Source organism: Lynx rufus, unplaced genomic scaffold (genome assembly GCF_022079265.1).
Source record: "Lynx rufus isolate CCGP_SWC_20201006 ecotype Redwood Valley unplaced genomic scaffold, mLynRuf1.p SCAF_3, whole genome shotgun sequence".
NCBI classification, from domain to species: domain Eukaryota; kingdom Metazoa; phylum Chordata; class Mammalia; order Carnivora; family Felidae; genus Lynx; species Lynx rufus.
This window is the reverse complement of record NW_025814845.1, coordinates 1190745-1206247: the sequence shown is the minus strand read 5'-3', so window position 1 is coordinate 1206247 and position 15503 is coordinate 1190745. Positions and strand designations below refer to the sequence as shown.

The 15503-nt window shown below is 44.4% G+C and overlaps 1 protein-coding gene and 1 long non-coding RNA gene across 3 annotated transcripts in view; one reads left to right on the top strand and one right to left on the bottom strand.

The window, feature by feature from the left end:
• Positions 1 to 15503, top strand: part of KIAA0232 (KIAA0232 ortholog) — a 99889-nt gene that overhangs the window by 18290 nt on the left and 66096 nt on the right. The gene's annotated exons all lie outside the window — the stretch shown is intronic.
• LOC124520171 (uncharacterized) lies at positions 1810 to 4048 on the bottom strand. The gene is made up of 2 exons (XR_006964272.1): positions 3812 to 4048; positions 1810 to 2196 (listed from the first exon to the last, which is right to left on the bottom strand). It is a non-coding gene; the product is annotated as an uncharacterized LOC124520171 (long non-coding RNA).

Here is a 15503-nt window from a genome sequence, read left to right as displayed (position 1 = left end):
TGTCTGTGCACACGTTTACCGCCTCCCCTGACCCACGTGGCTTTCTGCTTGGCATTTCATTCTGTCAGCTGCCTGATGGGAAGTTTTCCCCTTCTAGGGAAAAATGGCATTTCTGTTAAGTCTTCAACATGGACTTTTTTGAAGGCATAAAAACTGCCATTTTGTAGCGCTGCTAACGAATTCTGATGTCTGATAGATCCAGGTGAATTATAAACCCCTCACTGGTTATTGTAATGTGATAACCTGCAAAGGGATTTCAATCGGGGAAGATCAGGCCAGCTTTTCAAGCCAGAAATGTTAGCATTTGAGTATGAATCATCAGATAACTGCCCCGGAGTAAAAGTTAGAAAGAAAACAATGTTACTTTGCATAAGCAGTTTATCTCCCTCTGGTTAGGCGAGTTAAAACTCAGAACTCAGAGGCTGATCTGGACTTTGAGTTCTGTTGGCATTTGACAATGGCACACCAGCAGGGGAGAATTTATCCAGGTTGCACTGAAAACTCTTCTCTTTAATTTAGTCTCATTACACACGTGATCTCGTTCCCATTTGTTTTTGCTTTAGTGAAAGTCTGTCAGGTACTTCTGATTCTCTGTAGAACGAGTGCTTTCACCTGTTTATTCTCATTATCTAGTTTGTCTCCTTTTTTATTAAAAAAAAATATTATTTTTTAATGTTTATTTTTTTAATTTTTATTTTATTTTTTTTAACGTTTATTTATTTTTGAGACAGAGAGAGAGCATGAACAGGGGAGGGTCAGAGAAAGAGGGAGACACAGAATCTGAAACAGGCTCCAGGCTCCGAGCTTGTCAGCACAGAGCCCAATGCGGGGGTCAAACCCACAGACCGCGAGATCATGACCTGAGCTGAAGTTAGAGCTTAACCGACTGAGCCACCCAGGCGCCCCATAATGTTTATTTTTGAAAGAGCAAGTGTGGGAAGAGCAGAGAGAGAGGGAGACACAGAATGCGAAGCAGGCTCCATACTCTGAGCTGTCAGCACAGAGCCCGACGCGGGGCTTGAACCCACATGAGATCATGAGCAGAGCCAAAGTTGAACGCTTAACCCACTGAGCCACCCCATCCTTTTCTTATCTTTTCAACAGGGAGATTGATGTGGAAATGTTGGGGTTCAGAGCCGACGGCCAAGAAAGAATTCTTGAGACGTCTTCCTTGCAAATGGGTGGTTTTATTAAAGTATGGCGACAGGACCTATGGGCAGAAAGAGCTGCGCTGGGGTTGTGATGGATGACTGATTATATACTTTTAAGTTGGGCGGGAGTGGGGGTGGGGTAGGGGTTAGAGGTAGGGGGAACAACGTAAGTCTCTAAGGAATTTGGAAGCAAGGTCTCCAGGACCTTGAGGGGGCTAGCTGCTGTTAAGAAATATTTATTACTTTCCAGAAAAACCTTAGTCATGAGACCCTTCAGATGTGTATCGGTGGGCCATAGGCTTGGAGGATGATTGCTAACATTTTTTTTGAGGGGGGGGGTGGAGATAAAGGAAGTTTCCAGAGGAACTTTTATATATTAAAGCAGACTTACAGGATCCTGGAGGTTGGGAGAATGTTAAGCTAAGATTGCCTTTTGCCCTTGGCAAAGTGTTGTCACCATTGAGGTATTTGAGCTCCTCAAGGAAGGCCACTCTTTGTCAATGGGCCGTAAAGCTGTAAGGAAATTTATTTTTTTTCCTTTTGCCTTTGTTTCCTACATCAGAGATCAACCAGGTCTGTTCCTTGTCTGCAATTTAGTAAGACATTTGCTAGTTCCTGTTTCTGTCAAATAAGTCTTGTCTATAAGAACAATCCTGTATTCATGAAAAGAATTCATTTTAATTGTCAGTGGAGAGAATATACATTAATGAGTTCGTTTCTGATAACCTGGCTGGTAAAAATGGAATTTAATCTTTATGCAGTTCTTCTTTGCGTAGAAAGCACCCAGGTCCCATGCTAGTTTTATGGATTATCTTATCTTCAAAAGAAAGCTAGTTTATTTCTTGGCACTTGACACATTTGTAGATGGGGAAGAGGCTCAGGTCTCATGGTATCGACGATAGTTTTTGGGTACAGAAGCTAAACGGTTTTGTGTGATCAGCTTTCAGCCTGTCGTTTCTTCACTTGTCAGAGTTCCAGTTGAGACTGTAGATTTTCTATGCGTTTCCTTCTCTGGCCGTAGATTCGCTCTGGAGGCATCTACCTGCTAAAGAAAATGAGCAATATCTTGTGTTCCAAATCGATGCACCGATACCAGAAAGTAACAGGCAAGGATTATGTATGTGCACATGACTGCCTCGTTATACATGCGTGTGCGCTCTGATCTGCCAGGCGGGTGTTCAGGATCGTGGTGAAAAGTAGTAGAATAGAATCTGAAAGTCAGAGTCTTGGCAGTTTAAACATCTACTTTCTTTGTTCTGTTTTCTTCTATTTATGTTTTTTATATCCTTTCCCCTTCCCCTTAAAGGCTTTTGTGTGTGTGTGTGAAAATTGTATTTGACACCCAGTTTGAGGAATTAGGAATTAAGAATTAGGCAAAGACAGTTTCGGGTAATTTAGACCCTTGAATACTGAGCACTTTGTCAGATTTGCTGTGAAGTGCGTAGTGAGGAAGACTAGTCAAAAATATGTCGTTAGGGGCGCCTGGGTGGCGCAGTCGGTTAAGCGTCCGACTTCAGCCAGGTCACGATCTCGCGGTCCGGGAGTTCGAGCCCCGCGTCGGGCTCTGGGCTGATGGCTCAGAGCCTGGAGCCTGTTTCCGATTCTGTGTCTCCCTCTCTCTCTGCCCGTCCCCCGTTCATGCTCTGTCTCTCTCTGTCCCAAAAAATAAATAAACGTTGAAAAAAAAATTTTTTTAAAATATGTCGTTAGCATGAAGGCATAAATTGTAAAGTACCGGACTGGATCAGAGGGAAAGCGGGAGGCAGGGTGTTTCCCTGGGAAGAAGTACAGGCTGATAACCCAAGGATGAAGACCAGAGCCAACCGACCTAGGGTGGTAAGTACGGAGGGAGGAAACCGGGAAGGCGTTGATTTTGTATCACTGACAGCACGTGCAGCACCAGACACACAAGAAGCCTCCAGGACAAGTGTGGGTGGTGGGAGAGCGTTCCGTGGGGCTCCTGGGTTAGAGGCGTTTCCGCCTAGGGGCCGAGAACTTGCCTGGAGCTCCTGTCTCCCCCCACAGGCTAGTGGTACGAATGTTGTTTGATTTCCCAGGCTGTCTTTCAGAATTCCTTCACCCGTTTGGATTTGGCAGTTGTTTGGTTTGGTACAGTTTTGCCCACCTGCCAAGGCCTAAGCATTCTGCCAATTAGCATGTGGACCGTGTCGCAGGTTTGGTCTTGAAGAACCTTCAGCCTTGCTCGTGACGGAATCACATGCTGGAAGCAGTGGGAGAAGAGCATGGCTGCTCGTCTTTGAAAGCCAGAGAGCGGGGAGGACAGTGAGTGCCCCGAGTGTCACCGGCAAGAGAGCGGTGTGGCCTTAAGTAATTAGGGACAGCTTCTGAGAGGGGAGGGGGCAGGAATTGGCCCCATTGCCACGTAGGCGTTGGTGTTTCAGCAGCGGACTTGTCTTCTGAAACCTCCCTGAGCATGTTAGTCCCTTTTGTGGGGGTTACTTTTTCTTCTGCAGTGTTTTAGTTCATCTGCCTCCAGGAGGCCACCTCACCTTACCAGAAGGCTGGTTTCAACAGACTTTAGAGCTGTTGCCTATCAAGAGGCCCACATTTTGCCCCTGGAAGCAGTCTTTAGGGCCGTTGACACCCACGACCGACTGCTGTTCCCCTCCTCCCTGGGCGTGCTCCCGCCCCCCACCCACCTTGCGTGGGCGAGGTCATGAGACTTGCTCTGACCGATGCAGTGGAGGGCTCACTTGCAGGAGGGAGTTTCCAAAGTGCTGGGACATCCTTTGGCACAGGTGTTCTTTTTCCCTGGCTCCGGGACCAGCAGGGTTCAGGGTTGGCCGTACCGTCATCTCAGGTCCCCCAGAGTAGTTGTGCCGTGATCATGCCGAGCGTCCCGGCCAGTCTGGATGGCCATGGGGCAGGAGCAGGACCTGAAGCTTGTGTGAGGCTCCTGTGATTTGGGGGTTGTTTGTTTCTGCAGCGTAATCCATCCTGTTTTGACTCAATAACCTTTCTTCCCGAATTTTGAACCTTGGCCTCCTTCTTGGTTGTTCTCCGCTTTCTTTCTGCTTTGAGAGCTTCATGGTTCTTGCTGTTCTTTATACAGTTTGACGTTGTCATCCAACTTTCCATGATGACCTTCTACTTGCAATGACATTTGACCTGGTGAAACTTGAGACCTATCAAACACAAAGGCAGAAGTTTTCTGTTTTCCTTCAACAGTGCCTCTGGCACATTGTGCTGTCTCGGAATGGCTGTGCTTAGCATTCTGTCTTCTGGGTATGAGGAGGACCGTCTTGTCCAGTCCGCAGGTACATAGGGAGAGTACGTGGATTCTGTTGAAAAGAGCCAATGACTTTGTGTTTAGTCCAACATAATTCATTTGCTGGAGAGAATCAAGCCAGTATTGTTCAGTAGAACTTCTGCAGTGATAGAAATGTCCTATGTATGCACAGTAGCCACTAGCCACTAGCTACCTGTGGCTTTTGAGCTCTTGAAATGTGGCTAGTGTGGCTGATTTTTTTTTTTTTTTTTTTTGAGAGAGCATGCACGTGCATGTACAGGTAGGGGAGAGGGGAGAGGGAGAGAGCAAATCTTAAGCAGGCTCCATACTCAGCGTGGAGCCTGACACAGCGTGCTGTCTCCTGACCATGAGATCATGACCTGAGCCGAAATCAAGAGGTGGACACTCAACCCACTGAGCCACCCAGGTGCCCCTGGCGTGGCTGAATTTAAATTAAAATATAAATAGCCACATTTGACTGGTGGCTGCCATATTGGACCCTAGAACAGCACCGAGAAGATGTAATGTTGGGTGAAAAATGCAGAATACAGAAGTCTATATTATTATTTAACATGTTAAAATCATAAAACATTTTAAGTTCTTTACAGAGGGAGAAAACACTGATGATAACCACATGAAAATACGAACAGTGAGTTATATTTTGATGGAGAAATTGTGGGTGGGTGTCCCTCTCTTTGCATGTTTCGTAAGAACTTTAACAAACTTTTGTAACGAAAGTAGCTTTCGAAAGTGTGATCCACTTGAGCAGAAAAGCAGAAGTTTTGGAGAGTAAATAAAAAGAGTGAGTCTTTTGGTTGAACAGATTTCCCTCCAAAAGATCTGCACTTCCCACTGCCCCGGAAGCATGAGTCAGAACTGTTGGCTGGTGCTCTTTATGATTAGTTGTGCTGCAATGCAGGCGAATCGAGAACATTCCACACGTGGTAGGTATGTACCATATCAGAGATGATGCTTTAAAAGTTTTTTTTAAAAAATATCTAGTTTTGAGAGCGAGCAAGCATGAGTGTGAGTGGGAGAGGGGCAGAGAGAGAGAGAGAGAGAGAGAGAGAGAGGGAGACACAGAATCTGAAGCAGGCTCCAGGCTCTGAGCTGTCACCACCACAGAGCCCGATGCGGGGCTCGAACCTACAAACCTTGAGGTCATGACCTAAGCCGAAGTCGGACGCTAAACCCGCTGAGCCACCCAGACGCCCCAGAGATGGTGCTTTTGAAATAATTTTTATGTGTTTTCGGCAAATCTAAAACTATATGCACTTTATTACAAAAAAAGAAGGGAAACACTTTATTTTTTATTTACTTTATTAAAAAGATGTTTTTTAATGTTTATTATTTATTTTTGAGAGAGAGAGAGAGAGAGAGACAGAGCCAGAGCGTAAGCAGGGGAGGGGCAGAGGGAGGGAGACACAGAATCTGAAGCAGGCTCCAGGCTCCCAGCTGTCCGCACAGAACCCCATGTGGGGCTCTCACTAACCAACCGAGAGCGTGACCTGAGCGGAAGTTGGATGCTTAACCAACTGAGCCACCCAGTTGCCCCGGAAACAGTTTAATAATTAAATTCAGCTGGTCACTTGTCTGCTCTGCTTGAGCTCTACAGAAACTAAACCATAGACTGTCTGTTTCTTAGAGCTTGTAGGAAACACTGCCCCCGTGCCCCGGAGGACTCGCAAGGCACACTAATGGGGCTGTAATTTGAATTACTTCTAGGAATGTGTGTGGTATCATAAAAAGACTACAGAAAGACAGCATTGTATTTCATGGAGCATTGTTACGTAAGGGGAGAGATTTTGGCAAAAAAATCTTCAAAATGACCCTTCGTCCCACCACAAAAAAACCCTCGTTATTGAATTACTCATTTGAAATTTGTGGCCTTCCCATGTCTTAATTATTGAAGAAGTATTTATGTAATCACTTAAGTAGTAGGCCCATTTTCCTTTTTTCTCAGTGGACAGATCATTTGGGACTAATTATATGACTGAAAACCTATGGACTAGATAGTTAAAGAATTAAATGCTTTTATTTTTAAAATTCAGTCTGTTACTCTGGTCCCAGATCTAATCATAAACATCACAGGCCCCAGGGCCCTGAGGACCCATGGTGGCATAGGGACTCCTGGAGGTGTCACCGGAGTGAGCGGGACTTGAAAGAGGTTCCCCGCCCCCAAGTCAGCACGTTGACTTCTGGGCCCAGAGTAATGTTAGGCCCGGAGGCTTTGATCGATCCCCAAGCCTGCACAGAGTTGCCCCAGTCTTTGGGGGAAGATTTTCATTCACCACTAGGGCCATTTTTAATACTTCAGACTCTAAAAGGGCTAGAAATTTTACACTGGGCAGCAGAGCTCCTGTGGGTCGGTCCTTTTGGGGGCTGGTGGGCCTTCTCTGCGGAGACTGCCCTGCGGTGTGTGCCTCAAAACACGTAGAGAGCTGGACCGCAAAGGAGCCGTTGTATTTCTGGGGTCATCCTCTGCGCTCTGCCACTCTGAGTTCTTTGAATTTGTAGCAGAGAACTAAGCTACTGGTTAACAAGAGGGAAGGCTTCGAAGTGACTAGAAGCTAGTTTCTTGTAAGTGACGGAGATTTCATAGTTTATTGTTTTTTAAATTTTTAAAAAATGTTTATTTATTTTTGAGACAGAGTGAGAGAGAGTGCGAGTGGGGAAGGAGCAGACAGAGAGGGAGACACAGAATCCGAAGCAGGCTCCAGGCTCTGAGCCGTCAAAACAGGCTCCAGGCTCTGAGCTGTCGGCACAGAGCCTGACGCGGGTCTCGAACCCATGAACTGTGAGATCGTGACCTGAGCCGAAGTCGGACGCTTAACGGACTGAGCCACCCAGGCACCCCTCATGCTTTATTGTCTTAAGGATAGTAAGGAAATCGAGTATTTTTTGTCCTAAAAGTGAAATAAATTTTCCACAAATACCATTCTTCATGGAATCCGATTAGTGAAGGCGCCTGTAGGTGTAAATCTAACAACTCGAGGGGGTGGTTGGTAACAATACCTGCCGTTTGTATGACACTGTAGGACATGCAAAGGCCACAGAATACATAGATGTCGGTCTCATTTGCTCGCTGAGCAGCGTCGTGAGGTTCTGAGCTGCTGGGAGGGCAGGTGTGTATTACGGTTTTACAGGTGAGGAAACAGACCCCAGGAAGTTACAGGCACAAAACCGGCTAGTAAGTAGCGGAGGTGAGAGTGACTACAGAAAGCTCCGAGTGGTGGCTGCTGGGCTGTGTGCTCTCCACCTGTCCATGCTGCCTTCAAGAACTGAACAAGAGGGGCGCCCGGGGGCTGTTAGTCAAGTGTCCTACTCTCTGTTCTGGTTCAGGTCATGATCCCAGCTGTGCCTGCTTGGGGATTCATTCTCTCTCTGTCTCTCCCTCCCTTCCCCTCTCCTTCTGCCCCTCTCCCCCACCACTCGTACTCTCTTTCTAAAAAATAAAAATTAAAAAAATTTAAAGCCATAAGTGGTAGAAACTTCATTTAATTGTAGCTATATGTATATTTTGAGTCCTTGGTGGAAACCATTTAAAATTTGATGTAAAAAAGAAAAAAGATATTCTAAAATAAGTATATTATTGTGAGACCTTATAAATTACCACCAAATGCAGCCCGGTCTTTAGGATGACTTGGGTCAGTCTTGCTTGGGAGACAGACACTCGAGATGGTCCAAGGGTCTTTTCTTCTCTGTGAACCTCTGGAGAATCAAATGTTGAAAAATGAAGCAAAACAAAAACCTTTTGAGTATGAACAGTGATACTTTTTCTTCAAAACTCTTTTGGAGATTTTAGTTAGATTGAATGGAATTTAACTTCATACTGGCTAAATTTCACATTTGGAAGGAGTGTAAAGATGAATAGACAGTTTGAAATTGGGGTGTTTGCCAGCTGTGTTCTTGAACTTGCCAGGTGGACGTTCACGGGTTTTGCCTCCGCTTGTCAGGTCCCTCCCATCGTTTTGACCATGTGATGATAGATCCTACCCAAAATGAGTTTTAATTTAACAAAAATCATGAGCCAGCATACCTAGGAGTCTCCTTTCCGTTCAGAACTGGAAATAGACTCTCTTTTGGTCCGGCCTTCACGCCTCTACTGAAGGCTTGCTGCTTAGGGAGAGGAAGCTTAGTTCTGGCCCAGTCTTCTGTACCTGGCAGTTTGAGGTTCAAAAGAAGGAGCACGGACACTCTCTGGCTCCAAGAACATTCAGACCTGCTATTATGGTGCAGGAAGAGCCATCTTGTACCGTTTCTGTCTCAGATCCCTCACTACCAGGATTCACTCAGAGGTGTTGCACAGACAACTGCCAGGGCGTCTGGTGGTAGCACACCTACCAGCCTGGGCTCTTTTTCTGTGGTTCTCTGCAGTCGGAACCATCAGGAATGAAAAAAAGACCATCATCGCCAGTGAGTCTAGGGATCTGGCCCATTATTTAAAAATTATATGGGGTGCCTGGGTGGCTCTGTCGGTTAAGCGTCCAACGCTTGCTTGATTTCAGCTCGGGTCATGATCTCACGATTCTTGGGATCAAGCCCAGCGTTGGTGTTGGACTCTGTGCTGACAGTGCGGAGGCTTCTTGGGATTCTCTCTCTCCCTCTCTCTCCCCCTTCCCGACTCGTGCTCGCTCTCTCTCAAAATAAATAAATGTTAAAAATAAATAAAAGCCCTATAGAATCAGCTATTGAACAAGTTCGAGGAAGAGTTCTGTTAGAGGTGAGAATGCAAGGGAAGGTTTTAACCAGTTTGGTGAGATCTTGGGAGGTCAGTGTGCTTTGCTTCATTTTGCATTTGTATACTTACTTTTTTTCTCACCCACTTCTCGAATCCTTGAACTTGGCTAAAGAAGGGTGAAATCTCTTAATGACAACAAACCTCTATGGTTGGTTTGAAACCATGTTTTAAAGTGCTCATAATAGGGGTGCCTGGGTGGCTCAGTGGGTTAAATGTCCGACTTCTGCTCAGGTCGTGCTCTCGGTTTGTGAGTTCGAACCTGGCTTTGGGCTCTGTGCTGACAGCTCAGAGCCTGGGGCCTGCTTCAGATTCTGTGCGTGCGTGCGTGCGTGTGTGTGTGTGTGTCTGTCTGTCTGTCTCTCTCTCTCTCTCTCTCTCTCTCTCTGCCCCTCCCGGGCTCACGCTCTGTCTCTCTCTGAAAAATAAACATTAAAAAAATTTTTTAAGGGTACATAACAACAACTAAAACAGCATTTCTCTCTGTCTTCACAGTGAACAAAGTCTGTCATGGCATGACTATTTAAGGCCTTAGTGCATTTAAATAATGAAAAAAAGCCTTACACTAAGTTGTTTAGTGTGAAACTAGTATTTTAAAGGTTCTGTTGCAAAGACAAGTGCGTCGATGTCACGAACGGCCTTCTTTGGATATCCCTACTCTCTGGGTCTGACATACCTTCTGGGATTTGGTTTCCTGCGTTTTGTTCAGCATTTTTGCATCTGTGTTCATGCGGCCTATTAGTCTGTGGTTTTCCTTTCCTATAATGTGTTGGGTTTGGGGTCAGGATAACGCTGGCCTCATCATGTGATTTGGGAAGTGTTCTCCTTAATTTTTTGGAAGAGTGTGGATAGACATGGCATCACGTTTTCCTTAATATTTGGTGAGATTCAGCTTTGAAGTCTTCTGGGCTGGGAGATTCTTTTGTGGGAATGTTTTAAACTACAAATTCTGTCACTTTTTTTTTTTTTTTTTACTTTTTTTTATTAAAAAAAATTTTTTTTTTAACGTTTATTTATTTTTGAGACAGAGAGAGACAGAGTATGAACAGGGGAGGGGCAGAGAGAGAGGGAGACACAGAATCTGAAATGGGCTCCAGGCTCTGAGCTGTCAGCACAGAGCCCGACGTGGGGCTCGAACTCACGGACCGTGAGATCATGACCTGAGCCAAAGTCGGACGCTTAACTGACTGAGCCACCCAGGTGCCCCAAATTCTGTCACTTTTATAGATACGGGGCTATTTATTCTTTCTTTTTGAGTGAACTTTGGTGATTTGTGTTTTCAAGGAACTTGGCCAATTCATCTTTGTATAATTTATTGGTGTAAAGTTTTTCTGACATCCCCTTGTTATCCTTTTTAATCTATGGAATCTGTAGTGATCTCACCTCTCTCCTTCCTGATGTTGGTAATTTATGTCTTTTCTATTCAACACTCTGGCTGGAGGCTTGTAAAGGACTTTGTCTAAAAGAATCAGCATTTGGTTTCATGGTGTTTCGTTTTCTGTTTCACTGGTTTCTGCTCTAATATTGCCTTTTTCTGCTCAGTTTGGTTTCATTTGCTTTCCTTTTCTAGTTTTTTTTTAATGTTTTTATTTATTTTTGAGAGAGAGAGAGCACGCGTGTGCGCACACGCCCACACATACTCGCAAGGGGCGGGGAGTGGCAGAGAGAAGGCTCTGCTTCAGAGAATCTGAAGCAGGTTCCAGGTTCTGAGCTGTCAGCACAGAGCCCGACACGGGGCTTGAACTCACGAACTGTGAGATCATGACCTGAGGTGAAGTTGGACACTAAACCGACTGAGCCACCCAGGCGCCCCATTCTTTTCTATTTTTTTAAGGTGAAAACTGGGGTCCTTGATTTGAGAGCTTTCCTACTACATGCTCTTGGTGTTATTAGTTTTCCCCTAAACTGCTCTAGTGGCATCCTAGAAATAGCATGTCTTGCATTTTCATTTTCCTTTGGTTCAGAATACTTTCTAGTTTCTCCTTTAATTTCTTCTTTGCTCTGTTATGTAGAGTTATGTAATGCGTTTCTGTTATTTATAATTTGGTTCCATGTGGTCAGAGAATACATTTTCTGTGATTTTTTAGTCCTTTTAGAGTTTGTTGCAACCTTCTCTATGGCCCAGAATATAGTCTTATATCGAATTCGTTGATAATACTGCCGAGTCTTTTATATCCTTACTGATTTTCTATTTACTTCTTTCAGTGATTGAGAGAAGGGTTTTGAAATCAAGTATAATTGTGGATTTGTTTATTTTTCCTTGAAATTCTGTTAGTTTTTATTCACACATTTTGAAATTTTTTTTTAATGTTTATTCACTTTTTGAGAGACAGAGACAGAGTGCAAGTGGGAGAGGGGCAGAGAAAGAGGGAGACACAGAATGTGAAGCAGGCTCCAGGCTCTAAGCTGTCAGCGCAGAGCCCGACGTGGGGCCTGAACCCACAGACTGTGAGATCATGACCTGAGCCGAAGTTGGCCACCCAACCGACCAAGCCACCCACATGCTCCTATTCACGCATTTTGAAACTCTACTACTAGATATATAATAAATAGGACTGGTATATCCTTTTGATAAATTGACCCCTTTATCATTGTGAAATGACCTTTTTCTCTGTTAATACTCTTTGCTCTGAAATCTATCCCATTATTGTAGACACTCAACCTTGCTTTATGCTAGTGTTGGCATGATGTATCTTTTTCCGTCCTTTTAACCTATTTGTGTCTTTATTTTTAATGTGGATATTTGTGTAAGCAGCATATATTTGGGTCTTGCAGTTTTAGACTCCAATCTGACCATCTCTGCCTATTATTATTATTATTATTATTATTGTTAAATGTTTGTTTATTTTGAGAGAGAGCACATGTGATCGCAGGGGAGATTCAGGGAGAGAGGGAGAGAGAATCCCAAGCAAGCTGTGCGCTGTTAGCACAGAGCCCATCACGGGGGCTCCACCTTAGGAACCGTGAGATCCTGACCTGAGCCGAAATCAAGAGTCAGACACTCAGCTGACTGAGCCACCCACACAGCCACCTCTACCTTTTAATTGGTTGGTTAGACTGTTCACATTGATTATTATGAGCTCCTATCTTATCCCAGTCTCTCCCAAGTGGCATTCTACCATTTCACGTAGGGTGACAGGAGCGCGGGTAATCGTATTACATTTTCTCCGCTCCTCTTCCTGCTGTGTGGTCCTGGGTTTTGCTTATACGTATGTTGTAAACCTCGCAACAGATAGTTACTATTTTTGTTTCAATCACTGAATTATCTTTTAAAGATACTTAAGTAATAAGAATGTTTCTGGTGCCCTTTGTTCCTTTGAGTGGATCCACGTTTTGTTCCGGGTCCACGTTTTGTTTTAGTGTCCTTTTCCTTCTGCCCCAAGGACTGTCTTTATCATTTCTGATGTCTCTGCTGCTTTTGCATGTCTGGAAAAGTCTTTGTTTCCCCTTTGTTTTGGAAGATTTTTTGAGGAGTACAGAATTCTAAGTTGCTGGCTTTTCCTTTCAGTCTTTTCAAGTCTTTTTTGCCCCCTCGTCTTCTCATTTGCCTGTTTCCAACAAGAAACCTGGTGTCCTCATTCTCTTTGCTCTGTTACACCTAATGTCTCTTCTCTGTCTGGTGTGAAGCATTCTTCCTCTGTCACTTGTTTAAAGGGGTTTGTTGCCACGTGCCTCGGTGTCATTTTCTTCATGTTTCTTGTGCTGAGAGTTCATTGAACTTGGATCTCTGTGTTTAGCTGTCATCCGTTTTGGAAGAACGTTGGCCATTATTTCTTCGGATATCTTTGTTGCCTTCTGTTTCTTCTCCAATTACACGTATGTTAGATTTCTTAAAATTGTCGCGTAGCTCGCTGAGGCTGTGTTAATTTGTTCCTTTCTCTCTGTTTCATTTCGTATGGTTTCTTTTGTAGTTGAAGACTCTGTAATTGGGGCGCTGGGTGGTTCAGCTCGTTGAGCATCCGACTCTTGATTTTTGGCTCAGGTCTCATGGTTCATGGGATCGAGCCCCACTGATAGTGCAGAGGCCGCTTGGGATTCTCTCTCTCTTTCCCTCTGCCCCCCTCCCCCAATAAATAAACATTAAAAAAAAAACCCTCTGTTATTTTTCCTTCTGAAATGGCTAATCTGTTATTAACCCCATCCTGTGTACTTTTCACCTCAGATACTGTCATTTTCATCTGTAGATGTTTGACTTGATATCTTCTGTTCTCTACTCATCCCCATATGGCATTTTGTCATAACTGCTTCAAGGTCCTTTTCTGCTAATTCTAACTTTTGTGTCAATTCTGAGTTGGTTTCAATTAATTTATCTCTTCATTTCTACTTCCTCTGTGTCTGTTTCTTTGCATGTCTGCTGATATGTTATTAGATGCCAGCCATGGTAAATGTTACTTTTTTTATTTTTAACTTTTTAAAAATGTTTATATTATTTTTGAGAGAGGGAGAGCAGGGGAGGGGCAGAGAGAGAGAGGGAGGGAGGGAAACAGAGTATTGGAAGCAGACTCTGTGCTGTTAGCGCGGAGCCCGATACGGGGCTTGAACCCATGAAGCCTGGGATCGTGACCTGAGCCGAAGGCAGACAGACGCTTAACCGACTGAGCCGCCCAGGCGCCCGTAAATTTTAATTTCTTAGGTGCTGCATATTTCTGTATTCCTATAAATTTCTCGAGATTTGTTCTGGGGCTGAAGTGAAACTAGTTGGCAATGGTACGGTCCTTTCAGGTCTTGCTTTTAGGATGTGTTAGGCAGACGCCATTCTGTCTAGTCAGTTCCTTCCCCCTCTCTAAGTCAGGAGCTTTCTGAGTGGCCAGAGTCCCTGAATTAGGAGGTTTTCCAGTCCGGCTGGTGGGAAGCAGGCACCGTCCCTCACCATGCTGAGCGTCAGATCCTGTTTGTGATGATCCCTTCCTGTGCTTGGGCAGCTCCTCCCATGCACGCCCGGGTGCTGGACTCTCGAGGGTCACCCTCTAGCAGTCTCTGGTGCCGTGTCCTGTGAGCCCAAGCTGCCTTCCATTCCTTCATCTGCTTCCTTCCGCTGTTGCTAAAAGTCCTCCCTCTGTCTTGGTTGATCTTCATTGAATGAGTACCGGCTTGTCACCTTGCTTCAAGTGATGTCCCCGGAATTCCCGGTCTTGCTTAATTCATGATCTGTCTGGCATCCTGAGTGCCGAACATATCAAAGAACTTACGAAAAATGTTTTGAGAGTCAGCTGGAAAATTTCAGCAGGTAAAAATTATAGAAAAAGTTGGCTTTAGTTTATCTAGTTTCCATAAATCAGAAAAGACAGTTTTGTAAAGAAAATTTTAGAAAGCAGAATATACGTTAATGACAAATTAATAACTTAGTCCTGTGGTAGATTTAAACACTTTCCTTTATATTTAAAAATTTTTTAAATGTTTTATTTATTTTTGAAAGAGAGAAGGCAGGGAGTGGCAGAGAGAGAGGGAGACACGGAATCCGAAGCAGGCTCCGGCCTCTGAACTGTCAGCACAGAGCCTGACACGGGGCTCGAACCCATGAACTGTGAGATCATGACCTGAGCTGAAGTTGGACGCTTAACCGACTGAGCCACTCAGACGCCCCTCTTTATATTTAATGATTGTAAAACTCGCTGTGTAGTTTTTCATGAAATGCAAGAAACGGAGACTTAAATCTTTGGGGAAGTCTTTTTGACTTGATGCTTTTACTAACCTCAGAAATACTTTTTTAAAAGTCCCTTTTGGTAACCGTCTTATTGTCTGCTAAAATTCATGCAAACGCTGAGCCAAGGAGATTTACCTGCCGTTGTGTTGGTTTTTATTTTCTGGTGAAGTAAGTTCATCAGAGCTCTAACATAGGAATGTTATGATTTGATAAGGCCACTGTTCGATTAGTTTGACATATGCAAAGTAGGTTAACTTGGGGGAAAAGACTGTTAAGAGCATGGCGTCTGTCGCACAAGTGAGCAAACCATCAGCCAAGGTGTGGAAGCTGCACCAAATACAACGGTACAAGCTGGCGCGGCTGTGAGCCAGGTCCACGGTTTACCTTAACTTCTACGAAATAAGTAAGTGGTGAGCGGCTGTGCAAAGCTTTTAGCCATACGAAGCGATTGATTGTCTTTGTGAAACCTTCAATAAAAAGGACTCATTTTTAACCAGCGTCTGAACGAAATGACAATTCAGTTGCCTGTTTCTGTACACTTAAAAATGGACTAGCGATTTGTTACCACACACAGCCTTCCAGCGTTACAGATGAGCAAAGTTTTACTAGTCCGGTCTCTTCAGATAGCAAGATACGTGTCGTTGGGATTGAGTGTAAGCACAACAGTATAAAGTTCTGAGTTTTCCTTTCTTTTGAATGATATTAAGCTTTTAAGGGTTT